The following is a 15997-nucleotide window of genomic DNA, read 5'->3' as shown; positions in this document are numbered from 1 at the left end:
TGTATTTTGAGACAACAACATAATTATTATAAAGGTACAACTCAACCTCGTTTACGTTGGCACCACCTCCACCAGTAAAAGTGTATGTGATGCAACTTCGGTGTTGATCTTATTGATCATCAGTGAAATGGGTGCTATGCTGACGACACAATTTCCTGCTCTCTGATTGGCGGATGTAAGCGGGAAAAAAATGACAAGAGGCTGCTTCGTGTGAGCGCCCGGTAAAGCTAAAGCATTCTAGCCGAGCTTCGCGAAGTTTGCGGCGCGCAGTTCCTGTTGGATAACCCGTTGTCGTGCAAGGGCTTTGAGAACTGCCGTGTTCCGACAATCGGCAAAGCAAAGTCAGTTATACCGAGTTGTTGCCTGCAGCTAGTAAAGTGCGTGTGTATTGAGTGGGATTTTTTTTTCTTTGAAGTGTTCTCTAGAAATCATTTATTAGGTTATATCAGGAACAGCTGATGCATATAGTCTTTTGGTGTATGTTAGAAATCTCAGTGATGTTTTGAAAGAAAAATAACTCAAAAACATTGATTGTCAACATAGCAAAGTGAAGAAGGAGAAGGGTAAGTGTATTATTACTAATTCTAGCATTTATGTATATAAAAGGTGTTGTTGTCAAGGCTTCCAAACAGAAAGGAGAAAAAGAAGTCAACGGCATCTGGAAGGTTTCTGCACGAACGGATTATCACGCTCCCTGTAGGGAAACAAAAGAACTTTCGTGGGAAAAGCCGTTGGCATTTCCAATGAAAAAGGAAAAGAAATATCCGTTTCGTGTTATCAGATGCAGATTAGTTTAAATGTTGCATTGGAATCAGGTGTTCATACTTTAAAATTATTTTATTAAATAGTACGAAGAAAGAACTTCCGATTGTTTACAGCTGATGTACTTATGTTGATTTTGATTTCAGTTCTTCCTTTGTTATCCTTAAAATTCAACTTTGGGAACGTGTCAATTATACATTTTAAAAAAATCCAATGTTCTGTACAAAATAGGAAATAAATTTTATGTTCTAGTATGTACACGGTGCTTAGTTCAAGATAACTATCCTTCCTTCTGACCGATTAGGGAACTCGAATCATGGCCCTTATAAAAAGATCTGGTGACTATAACGTAGGTTTGTATGTTAAATGCAGTGGCGTATTTAGGGGGTGGCTATCGGGCTCAAGCCCCCCTCGAAATAGATATATATAATTAAACCTACATAGACCCAACATATATACACCCACTCAGGAGAATGTGATAGTCTCCCCCGAACAGGGACGTAGCTAGGGAGGGGCACGGGGGGCACCGGCCTCCCCAAATCTTGGCCAGGCCCCCTCAAATATTTATTTAAAATTATGTTACAAATTGTTTTTATCCGACAATAAATGAAAAAATTATCCATAGCAAACTGAAATTATTCGTACTTCTAAGAAAAGGTTATTTTTTAAAACCTATTTATAGGCTATTTCTTAAACATTAAGTGAACGATAATGTGAGTATAAGATCAGTAAGTTATGGGCTGGGAGTCGTCATTTTTTACATTGCTAGGTTCTTCCAGCCTTGAGATACCAAGGGCTAAAAATCTATGTGAATGCACTTTTTATAGCCGACTAACAAGTAAAGGGTCCAAATGGATGAGTTGAAATGCAGGATGAGACATAGTGCACCTGATAGAGTATGTGAAAATATTTTTATGTGCAAAATTATAGCGGCTGAGCGCCATAAGAAACGGAGGGGTAGGGGTCAAAGTTGGTGGGAGAATGGCTATGTTATGTTATAGAAATATATCAAATGAACTGTTGAATCGTAAAAATAGTGAAAGATAGACAATTCAAACAATGGTAGTTTCACATATGGACAAGAGAAAAATGGGCAAAGTAAATCAGGAACCTCCGCCGCTATTTTGAAATCCGTCATTTTGAAATATGTGATAGTTTTTGAAATGGAAAGGTACTCATGTGATATATAAATTAGGGCCAACATGTTCTATAAAAGTTAATTATGAACTTTAGTGATCGTTATCTGTACTTACTTGGAAAATTTAGGATCATCTTTATAGTTATTTACGAAAATTTACGAGAATGATGACAACATTGTGAACGAGTTTGTCAGAAGATTCTGCAAGGAAAATATATATGTGATTGGTGACATTCAAGCATATCATCCTAAAACAAAACTGTTCTTGATGAAGGAGGCAATGGAAGAGTTTACTACGCAATTCGAAATAGATTTTCCTGAATATGAATTCGTTTTGTAAAAATTACGTAGAATCTTATAAAGGCGAAATAAATTACAAATATCTCGGACCTGCGAATTATTCTGCCCAAGGCAATTTTTCCCCGAACTACGAATTTGCTGGAAATAGTCTTGACGCTACCTGTGTTATCAGCTTCTTGTGAGTGTTCTTTCAGCGTGAATAAGAGGCTCAAATCCAGTGGCGTATTTACAATTTTGTTTCGGGAGCTTTGCTAACTTTAGTCCTGGAAATATGAAAATTCTGTAAGATATGTCATTTACTTTAATATAGTACGAATAAATAAAATTTTGGAGGGGAGGGCTTAAGGCCGGAGCCCCCCTAAATACGCCACTGCTCAAATCATATCTTCATTGTAAGTCTGGTCAGGACAGAACATCAGCATTAGCCGCACTTGAAATAGAATAAAAGATAGCCTCTAAGCTTGAAAAAGATAAAATTATTGATAGGCTAATTCAGAAAGTCGTCGCAGATGCACTACAGTTTGTGTCCAGCAAGTAATTTGTAAATGCAATGTGGCAGAACCTTGCCAGATGGATGCAAGAACAGCATAAAAAGTGGTGGTGTAATATTAGACCAATATTTTACCAATTGTTATTTTATATGTACTTCCTTGATTAGATTTATGTTTCCGGACGTTCAAGTATTGTAGGCGTCTTTGATGTTCATATTATTTTTGAGACGCACGGAAGACGTTAACGATTTTGCGAACAATAAAAATATACTAATATATAAAGGAATATATCAATATCTTTAATAAATGCTAAAGTTTGTTAATGCGTATCATACTTACACGATAGTCAGTTGAAATTATATTGAAGTTTATTAGTCTAGTATAGGCTATAATGTTTCTTTAACTATGTAGAATATTATATTTTAACGCAAAAATATGTCTTGAGAGCCTATGTGTTCAGTTTAGGTAACCTCATGGAAATAATGTCACTTTTTTAGGATAGTTACTGTATTACCTGTTACCTATTGCTTACTGTATTATTTGTAACTATTTTCTCAAGCTACAAAGTATATAAAGGTACAAGTAAAAAATGTACAGTATATACAGGGTGTTTCAAAACCACCGACAACGTTTGGGATGTGATTCCTGACATGAAGATAAGACAAAAAGCATAGACCAACCTGGGTGCACAAATGCTTCCTTTCGGAGTTATAGGCTGCCGAAAATGATTTTGAAGGTCCATAGCTCAAAAACTATGCGACCTACCGTAGTCGGTTCAAGACTTCACTTAGGAACCAGTATGTGCCCTAACCAAATATCCAAGTTTCAGAAGTTTGCGGTACATCCCTTTTTATAGAGGGAGTTTGGCTACGTGCATATAATCTGAAGTACTCACGAACTACCTTTATAAAAATTGTTGTGGAAGTAACACAACATTCTGAAACTTGGGCATATAATAGTTCCTAAGTGAAGTCTTGACCCGAATACGGTAGGTCCCATAGTATTGGAGCTATGGACCTTCAAAGTTCATTTTTTCATGTTTTCGGCAGCCTATAACTCCGAAAGGAAGCATTTGTGCACCCAGGTTGGTCTATACTTTTTGTCTTATCTTGCTGTTAGGAATCACCTCCCAAACGTTGTCGGTGCTGTTTTGAAACACCCTGTATAAATGAATCAAAAAGTATTTATATGAAGTACTGCTTTTTTTAATGTTCTAGTTGGATGTCCTTGTATAAGTAAACAACATTACTAATACATAGTTTTTAAATTATAGTTTCATTATTGCATTTCGTAGGAGAGATTCACTTTTCTCTTCTAACCCCCGAAAGAGTAGTTAAAGTTTAATTTAATTTAAAACAATTTATTGGTGAGTTCTCCATACGATGCTTTTGTGTTTTGATTATCCGCGGTTGCCGCGCCACCCGATTCAGCGAATTATTGATATATATATATATATATATATATATATATATATATATATATATATATATATATATATATATACACAGTGAAACCTCTCTAAAGCGGACAGCCGTGGGAAATCAAAAATTGTCCGCTATAGAGAGGTGTCCGCCTTAGGGAGGTTTCAATATTTTCTTACGTAAATTAATAAACAAGGTCATATGCAATTAAAAAAAAATATTTTTGCATGAATCACATATTTATGAATATTACCAAAATGTTGCTGTACCTGCATTATCTTGCGTCATCCAATTCCCTATGTTCGAGGCACAACATGGGAATAAGATGTTATAGTTTTCTGCACTTTACACTTATCGCTACTTACTACGTTTTCGGTGTGTTGCTTTAATTTGTGAGTTAATTACAGTCCAGTAATGACTTTTTTTAAAAGACAATATGCGTACCCCTGGTAAAAATACCAAACTTGTCTCTGTTTGGTTAGAGATTCCAGTCGGACAGTAGAATGATGTGTCATTCCAAACAGTGGGCAACTGTTAATCACTTTTGTTTCTGAAGCAGGTTAGGTGGGAGTGAATACAAGCAAAGGATATAAGGGTGTTATGAAACAGAGACCCTTCCTCAGGGTTGCTGAACAGTCAGTTGAGGAGGCAAAATGTTGTTACACCCTCATGTTCTTCCTTGGTGACATAGTATGAATTACTAAAAGTGTTTCATACAAGAGGTTTCACTGTATATATATATATATATATATATATATATATATATATATATATATATATATGGGTTATTCCATTTCCAAATATGGCCCCCGCAAACTCAGAACTCTAGCTACGTCCCTGCCCCGAAGCAAAATCCTAAATACTCCACTGTTAAATGTAATATTACCTGGATTCTGTATCGGCATTCGGTTCGTGAAATTATAGAATAATCCGGGAATAACTTGCCAGAGTAGGGTTACCGTTTGGTCGGAGTTTTTAGATTAGATTTCTTATTTAGGGATCTTATCGCCGACAACAATTTTCGTTCAAGGAATAACAACTTACTCTTTGTTGAAGAAACCTCTTGGATATTTGTCTTCTGGAATCCAACAGAAAGTTTGCTTAGAAATCAAAATGAACTAAAATTACAAATGTTCCAACTATACATTATACGTAGATATTCGTATTTTTCATTTAAATGTGTGAATAATGTGAATGATCACAGAACTACATAATTTTCTTTGTTGAAATTTGTTTATTAAAACTCCAGGTGTAGCCTGAGGCGACTTATATTGGAATTATATAACAATGGGAAAGACGAAGACGTAAACTTATTGATATCTTTGTGGTATTCGCCTGTGAAACTTGGAAGAAAAAAACAATCACCTCATCACAATCACCTCACCGTTGGGAGTCGGTATTCAGATTCCAACCTGAAATTTCTCAATTATGAAACTAGAGTTTTAACCATTAACCGTCCTCCGCTTAATAATAAAATAGGTCTATTCTCTTGAAAAAATGCTGCGGATTTATATATTTGTGAGGCCAGATTTTTTTTTTTTTTTTTTTTTTTAAGTGTAAGATGTCGATAATGAAAGGACAGAATTTCCTATGTGGTAGATGCAATATGTACTTCATATTTCTTTGAGAATCGGAATGAATCGTCTATTAGAGCTCTTTTAAGATAAGATGTGAATTGAATTGTTTCCTATTTTTAGTGATTCACCTGATTTTAAATTCAAAATATTGAAGTAAATCCATTTTGGATATCAAATCGGCAGTGGAGAAAGATAAAGCAAGGATATTCCTGTAGTCTTTGGTCGTCTGCTACTTGGTGATCCATAGCATGTCCATTATCAACATCCCCAGCTGCTAAAGCAGTGTTGCCAAATTTGGAATGAGTCTATCTTAACACAGTAGCTTTCAATCTTTTTTTGAATGATGACACACTTTATTATACGCCAGCGACATCATGACATACTTGATTTTTTTTAAAAAAATTAATAATATTATAAATTATAGTAGATTAAAACTATAAGTATGTTTGAAGTGACTCTGTATGCTACAAAACATTGTTACTGCCATTAAACGCAAGAGCGCCGATTTCTCTGTAAATTTGGGGGGGGGGGGAGTATTCAGATGCAGAAGGCATATATATGAGGATTTTAAGACAAATTGCATTCAAATTATGCCAAATATTGTATATTCATAAATACAATGCGGAGCTCACCCGGGCCCCCTCGAACCCCCTAGGATCTGCGCCCTTGGTTAAACGGAACAGTATATCTTGTTTGAGTAATTGATTTTAAGTAATTACTAAACGTTTCATGATTTTTAAATGCTAGAATTTCCCAACTTAGTTTATAAGACCGCGACACGTTGGTTGGTTACCATTGTCTTAACATACAGGCATATCATTGCTTTTGTTTTATTTGATTGACAGTATAATTCCATATGATAGCAATTACATTTACTTCTATGCAATGGCGTATACAAGGAATTTTTTTCGGGTTTTAATTCCTCTTGAGCGCAAACAGAATATTGCGGCTCCTGTTAGAGCTTCATTAGGGATATGTGGACACGAATTTCATTCCCAATGAGAGATCATCTGGTTCGGATCCCACGTTAAGGTGTAGACCCACCTCTCGTATAGCCTGAAACATACATTAAGTAGCGTAATTGCACAGAGTTTATGCTGGAAAAGACGTAAAACTCCAAACTAACGAACTAACCAAATCTGGCTTGTGTTCGTGCTTATAACAGAATCGAGAGTCGTTATTCAAAAATATTATCTTTCCTTTTTATAATATATTACACCCACTTCAACTTAAACCATTCTACAAGGGTGGGTCATAAATATTGCAATATTCTGGTACACAACGTACCTTCATTTCTTACAGTACAACGAAAGCAAATTAACATTCAAAATATAACCTCTCGTGTTGGATTATCTGCAGCCACTGTACCTTCCCGCCAGTTCGTCGATTCCACGGTAATGTCATGTCTTGTTCTTAGAGGGAAAGAAGTTCGTCACTGCTATTTCCTCCCCCCTCCTCGTTGGTGAAGCGTCGTCATTTCAGGAAGTAGCCATGGGCCGAAACAGTTAGTAATCCGAAGATACAAGATCAGGACTATGTGCCGGATATGGCAAGACTTCGATGCCGTCAAATTCCTGTTGTTGTTGTTTTCTTGCGCTTTTCGAGCTCAGTGTGATTTTGCGTTATTCTGTTGCAGCAGAGTGCGCTTTCATTTCATCAATGCATAACATTTTAGGTGTAGTGCAGCACACTGGCGTCTCTGGCATGTAATTTTTTTTTTTTTGGGGGGGGGGGACATAAAAAGCTATTTAAATGGTACTACCTAACCCTAGCTATGTATTATCTTTGATTCCATTTGTTACTTTCCCGGACCCCTAAGAACTCCGAACTCTGTTATAATTGTTTCACAGCCTGAATATTACATTCCAAATACGGTCGTTAGTAAGTAAATTAAATTAGAATAAAATATGGAATATTTTGTACTCCAAAATATTGGGGGGACGCGTCCACCTCGTCCCCCCGACAGAGACGCCCATGGTGCAGCATACATCTGTTCGGAATAAAGATCGCCATTGATATTACGACCGTTAGGAACGATCTCGAAGTGAATTATTCCCTTGTAAATCCATCACACGCACACGCCGATCATGATTTTATGCTCGAAACGGCCCTGTTTGACGACTGGTTCTGGAAATTGGCACTTGCTAGATCATTGCTTTTGCACATTCAGATGTCGTAAAATCACTCACTTTTTTGTCACATGTGACAATCCGTTTCAACAAACGCATATCACGCAGATATTGCAGCAGTTGTCGCTTGTCGGTGCACATCGACACTCATCTCGACCAGAGCTGGAGTCAACTCATGTGGCATAATGCGGCAGCTCTTGATGGTTTTCCAGAGTTCGTGAAAGTGACGTACTATCATGGACTGGACATGCCGAATTAGTTTCACAATCATCGTGTGCAGGTGAATGGATTTTAGTCAATGGCGTGTCGTATGACTTTAAAATCTGTTACTCTGGGGCGGCAGGATCTTAGCTGATTTTCGATATTTTTACAATCTGCACGAAATTTCTGGAACCAATGAGTTGCTGCACTATTATTCACAGAACCTTTCCCTTTCACGTGAAACCTGTTTCGGGTTGTCCGCAGTGTTAAACCAGTTCGAACTGAAACAGTAACAGTTTTCGTAGCTTATCAGACGTGGAGTATTTATCGACCGTCACTGACTGAAGATACTGACGCGGTGGCGGACTCGGCGCTAAATAGTCTACTTGCCATACTACCTCTTGGGCCAGTGTGTCCTTGAGTTGAGTTGAGTGGAGTTTTAGTTTAACGTCCCTTTCAGCAGCTATTCTATATGAGACGGGACCTACTGATCAACATGGAATCCGAACCACATGAGGGGGCGCGGTGGCTCAGTGGTAGAGCGTTCACCTCCGGTGCTTGGGGTCCCTGGTTCGATCCCAGTTCGTGCCGTGTGGACTTTGTGGTGGACAAACACCGTACTCATGGGTTTTCTCGGGGTTCTCTCGTTCCCCCCCCCACTTTCTTCATTCCACCATTTCACTCACTCATTATCACCGTCTCCTTTAGCCTAACCGGCGGACGTTAAACTTAAAGATTTCATTTCATTTTTCCGAACCACATGAGCTGCTGCGGGAATCGAACCCGGGTCTCCTTCGCCGAGCCAATGTGACCTTGTACTCATGTCGATCACAGCGTCCACATTCACCTGCAGTGTTTCTTCCACTGGGAGACACTGCCCTCTCCCCCCGGAGCTCTGAGAGTGCCCCCTGGACGAGACCAAAATAATACAGTACTTCTTTAATATAATAACTAGCAGCGTTCACCCCGCTTCGCTGCGGTCACCCCGGAACGCAATAAACTTTGTTACTTAGATAATTTTTACTTTTTCGCTTTCAAGTGATATGATAAAAACCATAGAAGATTGCAGTAAATCTTAACATTATATCGCCTGTCATTTATGTTAACCCGCCCCGCTTCGCTGCGGTCATCCCGGTGCTGGCATATTGTAAAAGTGTCTGTAAAAATAAGCAAATCAATTAAAAAATTTTAAACAGAAGATTCAAGCTATTTTCCGCTGTATATCGCCTGTCATTTATGTTAACCCGCCGAGTGACACGGTCATGCGGGTTGCATATAAATACGCTTATTTTTACCTATGATGAACTAATAACAAAGGATTTGTACGTTATGGACACTTGAATGGTCAATTATCTCAAGACACTGGTAATTAAAAATTAAAGTGATATGATAAAAACCATCTAGGGTCCAAATCCTAATAACCCCCCAAAAATGAAAGAAATTGGTTCAGCCGTATTAGCGTGATGAGCGGACAAAGAATTGTACGTTCTCTTTTATAGAATAGTACAGTGTGAAAATAGTGTGTCCTTCCGAATACTGTGTGTGACCCCGGAACACTTTTTCTGAAAGAAAATCTGCTCTCCCGCTGCTTGTATTGTGGAAATATTGCAAAACTTATGACTTATCCTTGTATTCATATCAAACACGTTCCGTTTTATCTCCATTGTCTCGACGTGATTTTTTTTTTTTTTTTCATATGAATTAATGTTACTTCTGATTTTGATCTCAGTGGTTTGGCCATTTACGAAAAGGTGGTTTTTGATCTCAGTGGAACGTTTCAAAATTTTTTACACCATAAACTTCTTTATCTTCTGACTCTAGTTGTCAGTAATATAAACCATTTTTGTTAAACAACAGGGTCACTTTTAAGATTTAAAATCAACACAAGTTATTTTCCTTTGCAGGAGTTTTACTTTATATACGTCCTCCAATGTGAGTGTCCAATCATCTCCACAGTTTTATTGACTGGCATAATTTCTTTCTCTCAAATTTTTTGTTCTCTTTACCTTATATGAAACGAATGAGTTTGCTCCTTCACTTCCGAATGTGTTTATCATGTGATTATGTAAGGATAATCCAGATACGGTATCTGAGGCTAATTCACAGTGGAACTATTAATAGCAACTATAACGGGAAAGGGAATGCAAGAAATCAGCCAAAGCCAATGTTTGAAGGTATTATTTTACATTCGTTTGGTATCGTATAACTGAGAAAACTCTGGAATAATATGAGTGAAGATAGTTGGCCACTGGACTGGGGCCCGAAATTTCAAATCTTGAAGCAAAAACCATTAACCTAAACCGAGACTGTGTAGATGTCCCAACAAGAGAATGCCATTAATAAACAAATTTCTTCACTTAAACACTGACTGTTAGAAGTTTCTAAACTGAACTCTTTGATTTTAGTTATGGAATGTGTAGTCAGCGCATTCTTGGTCTAATTTCTGTTGTTGCTGTTTCATTACCACTCCTTTCATTTCAAGTAGCTCCTCAATTGTCCCCACTACGATGGGTGGATGGCGTATTGCCCATATTGTCAATTTTTTCCAATGGCTAACCCAACTCCAGTAGTCGGAACATCAAATCCTATGCTCTATCGCCACATTATCAGCCAATAAACGAGTATATACTCGACTATGGGGTTGGCATGTCGGCATATCAACTTTATATATATATATGCGCCTCGATGTACAAAAATCAGTTCCGTACCTTGCGGGGGGGGGGGTTGACGTTCTCAGGCGCCGAAGTATGGGGGCGCCGTCGTATACTCTCGCCCAGGGTGTTGATTTACCATGACACGGCACTGACAAAAATACACTTTTAACCAGCAGCCTTGTATGTGTGTATGACCAGATTAAGCAACATGGTATTTTCTTAACGGTTACACACACACAATAGTGATATAGAAACTGGCAACAGTGACATATACTTACTACTTATAATTCGTGTGTGCAAAACATTTATGAGTGTTCAGTAATGTAAAGAAATAAACTTTAAGTGTTCGTGACTGTTGTGAAAAATGTTATTTATTCAGTGATATGATTACTGTTGCAAGAAACGAGTATTCTTGTTGTTCTTTGTACGTACAATTGTAAAGACAGTGAGAAGAGATTTAAGAAATAATTCTCTAATAACCAAGTTGTAAATATTCACATTATCTTTACAGTATTTCTGTAGTAATAAAAACTAATTGCAAAATTGCATTTCTTCCTCGCATATTTTGTCTTTGCACAATGACATGCGGAAAACTAACACTTAATGCACTTTTACTCATGTTAACCTTCATTTCAACATTATCTAAAGCGTGGGACATAATAGATGGCGTGTAGGTTAGACGACTTAAATTAAGACTGTGACGCAATGTTGCCACGTGATCAAGGGATTTCACTAAGCAGATGATCTACATCGCGAGCAGATAAGGGTATTACATACAAGGGTGTATCAGAAAGTTCGTGCAATCACCTAGAACTTGACGAACTTTCTCAGGCATGCATTTTTTAGTTAGGCCCATGTACGTTAATTATGCAAATTCTGGACTCGGTACACGACTTTTTTTTTTTTGCAAAAACTACTGAAGGTGCAGTGATTGACAAGCTCGAGATATTGAGCGACATTACGTTCCTAGATTTTAAAAAGTCTATGGGGATGAAAGCTCATCCTATGAGATGGTATTCAAGTGGAGGTGGAATTCCAAACTGGATATATGACCACCGCGGTCGCCTCTAGATCTGGAAGACTAGCTTTCACTCATGCCGCCACCTTGACGGAAAAAGTTCAGAAGATCATAATGGAAGACAGGAGGATAACTATTGAAAGTGTTTTGTGTGCAATAGGTGTGAGTCTGTTCGGAATATCATTCACAATCAGCTTCATCTTCAGAAAGTGTCGGCATGTTGCGTGCCACGACTGCTCACATTTTTCCAGAAGAAAAATGACGAGACGCAGCAAGAGAAATGCTGCACGCTGTGAAATGAATGAAAAGGACATTTTTGGCAGACTAGTGACAACAAGTGAAAGTTGGTTTTATCTTTATGATTCAGAAACAAAGGAAATGATCAAACAATGGAAACACCGCTCCTCTCTCCCTAAAAAGGTACGAATGCAGAAGTCTGCAACCAAGGTGATGCTTTCTGTTTTCTGGGACTGAAGGAGTCCTGATAACAGATTATCTACCACAGGGGAAAAATATTACTAGTATCTATTATTCCCATCTCTTGGCTAATTTACGAGATAAACTGAAGAAGAAATGTCGTGGATTGGTCACAAAAGGGGTGCTGCTGTTGGAAGATAATGCACCAGCTCATTCCGCCCATTCATCCATGATGAAGGCAGTGGAATTAGGATATGAAATGTTGACCCACTTCCATACTTACCGGACCTAGCACCAAGTTACTTTCTCTTCCCAAAATAAAATGTCAACTCAGAAGACACCATTTTGACAGTAGGGGTGTGGGATGACGTCATCTCTGACGTTGAACTGTGATTTCAAAGCCAAACTGCAGGTTTTTATAAAACAGGCTCACTGAAAGTGAAGAAATGCTGGCTAGACATACTGACTAAGTAGAGAAGGACTAGAACTATCATGGTGTCAGAATTCTCCATAGTGAATTTCTTCTAGGTGATTGCACGAACTTTTTGATACACCTTCGTACTTCTCGTTCTCTGGCAATACTGTAGTTCTCTGATTTGCTAACGGCCCGCGGTGTTTAAATGTAATTCGGAACACCATTTTCAAACAACATAGATGATGTCCCTTAGCATAATACAGTAAAATCTGTTGAGTTCGCTTTATATTTCCGAACTTGCATTTCCCATAAGGTATACATTACTTTTTACTTGTTCCTCATTGAAATGTTTAGGGGTGGGGTCGAGAAATTAGCGAATTCAAGCATTAAAACTAGTTAGCAACTAAATATTGTGTTTAAAATGTATGTAATTGATGTAAAAGGAACATATTTTAATTATGGCCTATCCGAGAGGGAGTAGTGAAAATCAGAACTATCTGTGTTTAAAATTTTTGGGGCTATTATTATTATGGGCCATCGTAGACCAAGGGAACAGGATGGACTACTCTGCGTCAACGCAAGACCAGCGAGGAGATCATGGAGCTCCAAAGAAATTTTATAAAAGAGGCTTTAGCTTGGAAAACTTGCGTGATATATATATATTGCATATAAACGGTAAATCATAAGAAAAGTCTGCTCTAACATTGGTATTCTTAATTTGTATTACTAATAAGACTAAGTATAACCTAGTATTTTCGTCATGAACATTTTTTATATCACAACGATAAATACCTACCGAAAGTCTCTCGTGACTATATGTTAGTGTGCACTGCTCTTGCGCGGAAGATGCAGATTCGAATCCCGGTGGTAATTCGTGTTGGTCGGAATTCACATAAAACTGTAGGTCCACGCCTCATATAGCCTCGCTGCTGAAAGAACAATACATTCAAATCAAACTAAGCCATTAAATACGAACGATATATAAATAATAGATACAATAATGACAATACTGTATACAATATTAATAAGCTCTAATAATGACAGTAAAGACATTTGCATGTAACTAATGGCCAATGAACTTTTAGCAGTAAGGTAAGCTACGTATTCTTGCATCAAAGACATTGAGCTCCCTCGTAACTAAGCGGTTAGCGTACGAGGGAGACCTGAGTTCGATTCCTGGCAGAAGATTATGTAATTCGGACAACAGGGTAAGCTGTGGGTCTACGTATCATATAATCTTGCTGCTGAAAAGGGACTAAACTGAAAATCAAATCAAATCTTGAATCATAGGCAACAGACAATGCTTTGCTGCTGTGCAGATTGCATAAAAACTAATAAGTGTCATTGATTTTAAATAGTGTTGCCACGAGACGAGACGAGACGAGACTTCAGGCTGTCTCGTCTCGTCTCGTGCAAAGCATGTCTCGTCTCGTGTCTCGTCTCGAAAAAATGTGCTCGTCCCGTCTCGTGTCTCGTCTCGAGGGGTTCTGTCCCGTCTCGTCTCGTCTCGTCTCGTTTGTCTCGTCTTGTCTCGTAAAAAATATAGCAGCATACCATGGGAACGAAAGTTAAATGTAGCAGGGTGCACCATGCTAATCAAGATACAACTAAGTTACAAGTATTAACCAGAACACAAAGACAAGAGATGTCACGGTAACTACACCGTGAAGCCTTCACCTCTGGTGTATGTGGTAGTCGGTTCGATCTCGGTTAGTGCCATGTGAGCTTTTTGGTGGACAAACATCGAATGTGTGTGGGGGCCGCGATAGCTCAGTGGTAGAGCGTTCATCTCTGGCGCTTGGAGTCTCGGGTTCGATCCCAGCTCCTGCCAAGTGAACTTTGTGGCGGACAAACACCGTGTGCGTGGGTTTTCTCGGGGTTCTCCCGTTTCATCCCACTTTCTTCATTCCAACATTTCATTCATTACTCATCATCACCGTCTCCTTTAGCCTAACCGGCATAACCGTGGGACCTAAAACTCAAATATTTCATTTCATTTCATTTCATTTTTCGAATGTGTGTGTTTTCTCGAAGTTGTCTAGTATCCTACCACTTTCTTCATTCCACTAATTTTCCCATCATCATCCATTCAGGTGGGCCAAAGTTGCCTAAAGGTCTTAAAAATAAATTCAAATAAGCTCACAAGGCAAGGACAAATAGTTTACAAGATAATATATCTCTGCTGTTAGCTGTCTGAGGCTTCTCGACCCTGGCTTTTTTTTTTTTAACATTCTGAAACATTGAAATTTGTTTCACCAGTTTCAATACACGAATATACAGTAAATTGCTCATAGGTACGTTGAAGATGAAGACACTAATGTCAAATAATGTTTACACGACAAGCAAAGTTCGATGTAAAGGTGTCACCATCCACGACACTATCGTATACTATCAGCCCACTTGCTTTATAGTGTCTGTATATATATATATATATATATATATATATATATATATATATATATATATATATATATATATATATATATAGAGAGAGAGAGAGAGAGAGAGAGAGAGATGGAAAGATATATAGATAAGTAGAGAGATAGATATGTGTGTACAATTTCATTTCATATATTTCAGCCTTTAGGTTTCCATACCAATCCAAAAACTACTTTCAATTTTAGCATGTTTAGATTTGTTGCAATTATTTTTTTTTTTAAAAAAGCTCGGAACCAAATAATTTTATTGAGTAATGGAAAGTATTTGATTGAAATTTTATATGTTACTGCACAGTAAGCTCTACTTAAAGTGCCATAGTAATGGGAGCTGAACGACACATCGGACCAAAGAATGCTTGGGGCCAGTCTTCACCTCCATAGTACAAATCTGTTCCCATAACCGCGGGGTGTGTGCCACTATATGGTGGTTGCCCCGTTTGTGTAACAAACTCATGACAGTACACCCAGATTAGCTAGTGGTCTAAAAAAAAGTTGATTTTTGGGTGGCCATTTTGGATTAAAGTTTCTTATAGTGTCGTGATCTATTCGCAATCATACAACGTCGAAATGTTGACACATTGGGTACGGGGATTCGAACTTGTAACCGCAGATGATTGTATAATTTATCAATGAGGCATGTTGTGTTAATGCACGAATGATATCTTAATCAATCCATCTTAGTTTTTTCTTGCCATTCATTAGCATATTTACTTGGCCCTGTATAAAACTTTTTCGTAATATATCCACCACCGGTTATTAACCACTTTATTGAAACGATCACAATATTATATTTTAGAACTGGCCTTTGAAATTAATTCTTTATTATATTTGCTTTAAAATTCTTTTAACTTCGTTTGTAAACATATTATTTTGGCTTTGTACATACTGTTAGACTTCAGTTTTTCGTTCTCTTTACGCAAAAAGGAGAGCTCTTCCTTTGGTTTATGCCCCTCACTCTCCACAAAACAAACGAAAAATAACATAAACAAAGAGTTATTTTTTTTTATTTCAGTCACAATAGTTATTTCATCTGGCT

At 37.8% G+C, this 15997-nt stretch overlaps 1 protein-coding gene across 2 annotated transcripts in view; it reads left to right on the top strand.

The window, feature by feature from the left end:
• The first annotated feature begins 254 nt into the window (after positions 1-254).
• The window catches only part of LOC145662325 (uncharacterized), a 194883-nt gene continuing 179140 nt past the window's right edge, over positions 255-15997 (top strand). Inside the window, exon 1 of one of the 2 annotated variants that reach the window (XM_081727786.1) lies at positions 255-563. The gene's annotated coding sequence lies outside the window, so the exon portion shown is untranslated. The remainder of the gene's footprint in view (positions 564-15997) is intronic. The other variant, XM_081727788.1, reaches the window with a different exon arrangement.

This window comes from Thermobia domestica, chromosome 10 (genome assembly GCF_964235325.1).
Source record: "Thermobia domestica chromosome 10, izTheDome1.hap1.1, whole genome shotgun sequence".
NCBI lineage: Eukaryota > Metazoa > Arthropoda > Insecta > Zygentoma > Lepismatidae > Thermobia > Thermobia domestica.
This window is presented reverse-complemented; position numbering and strand designations above follow the sequence as displayed.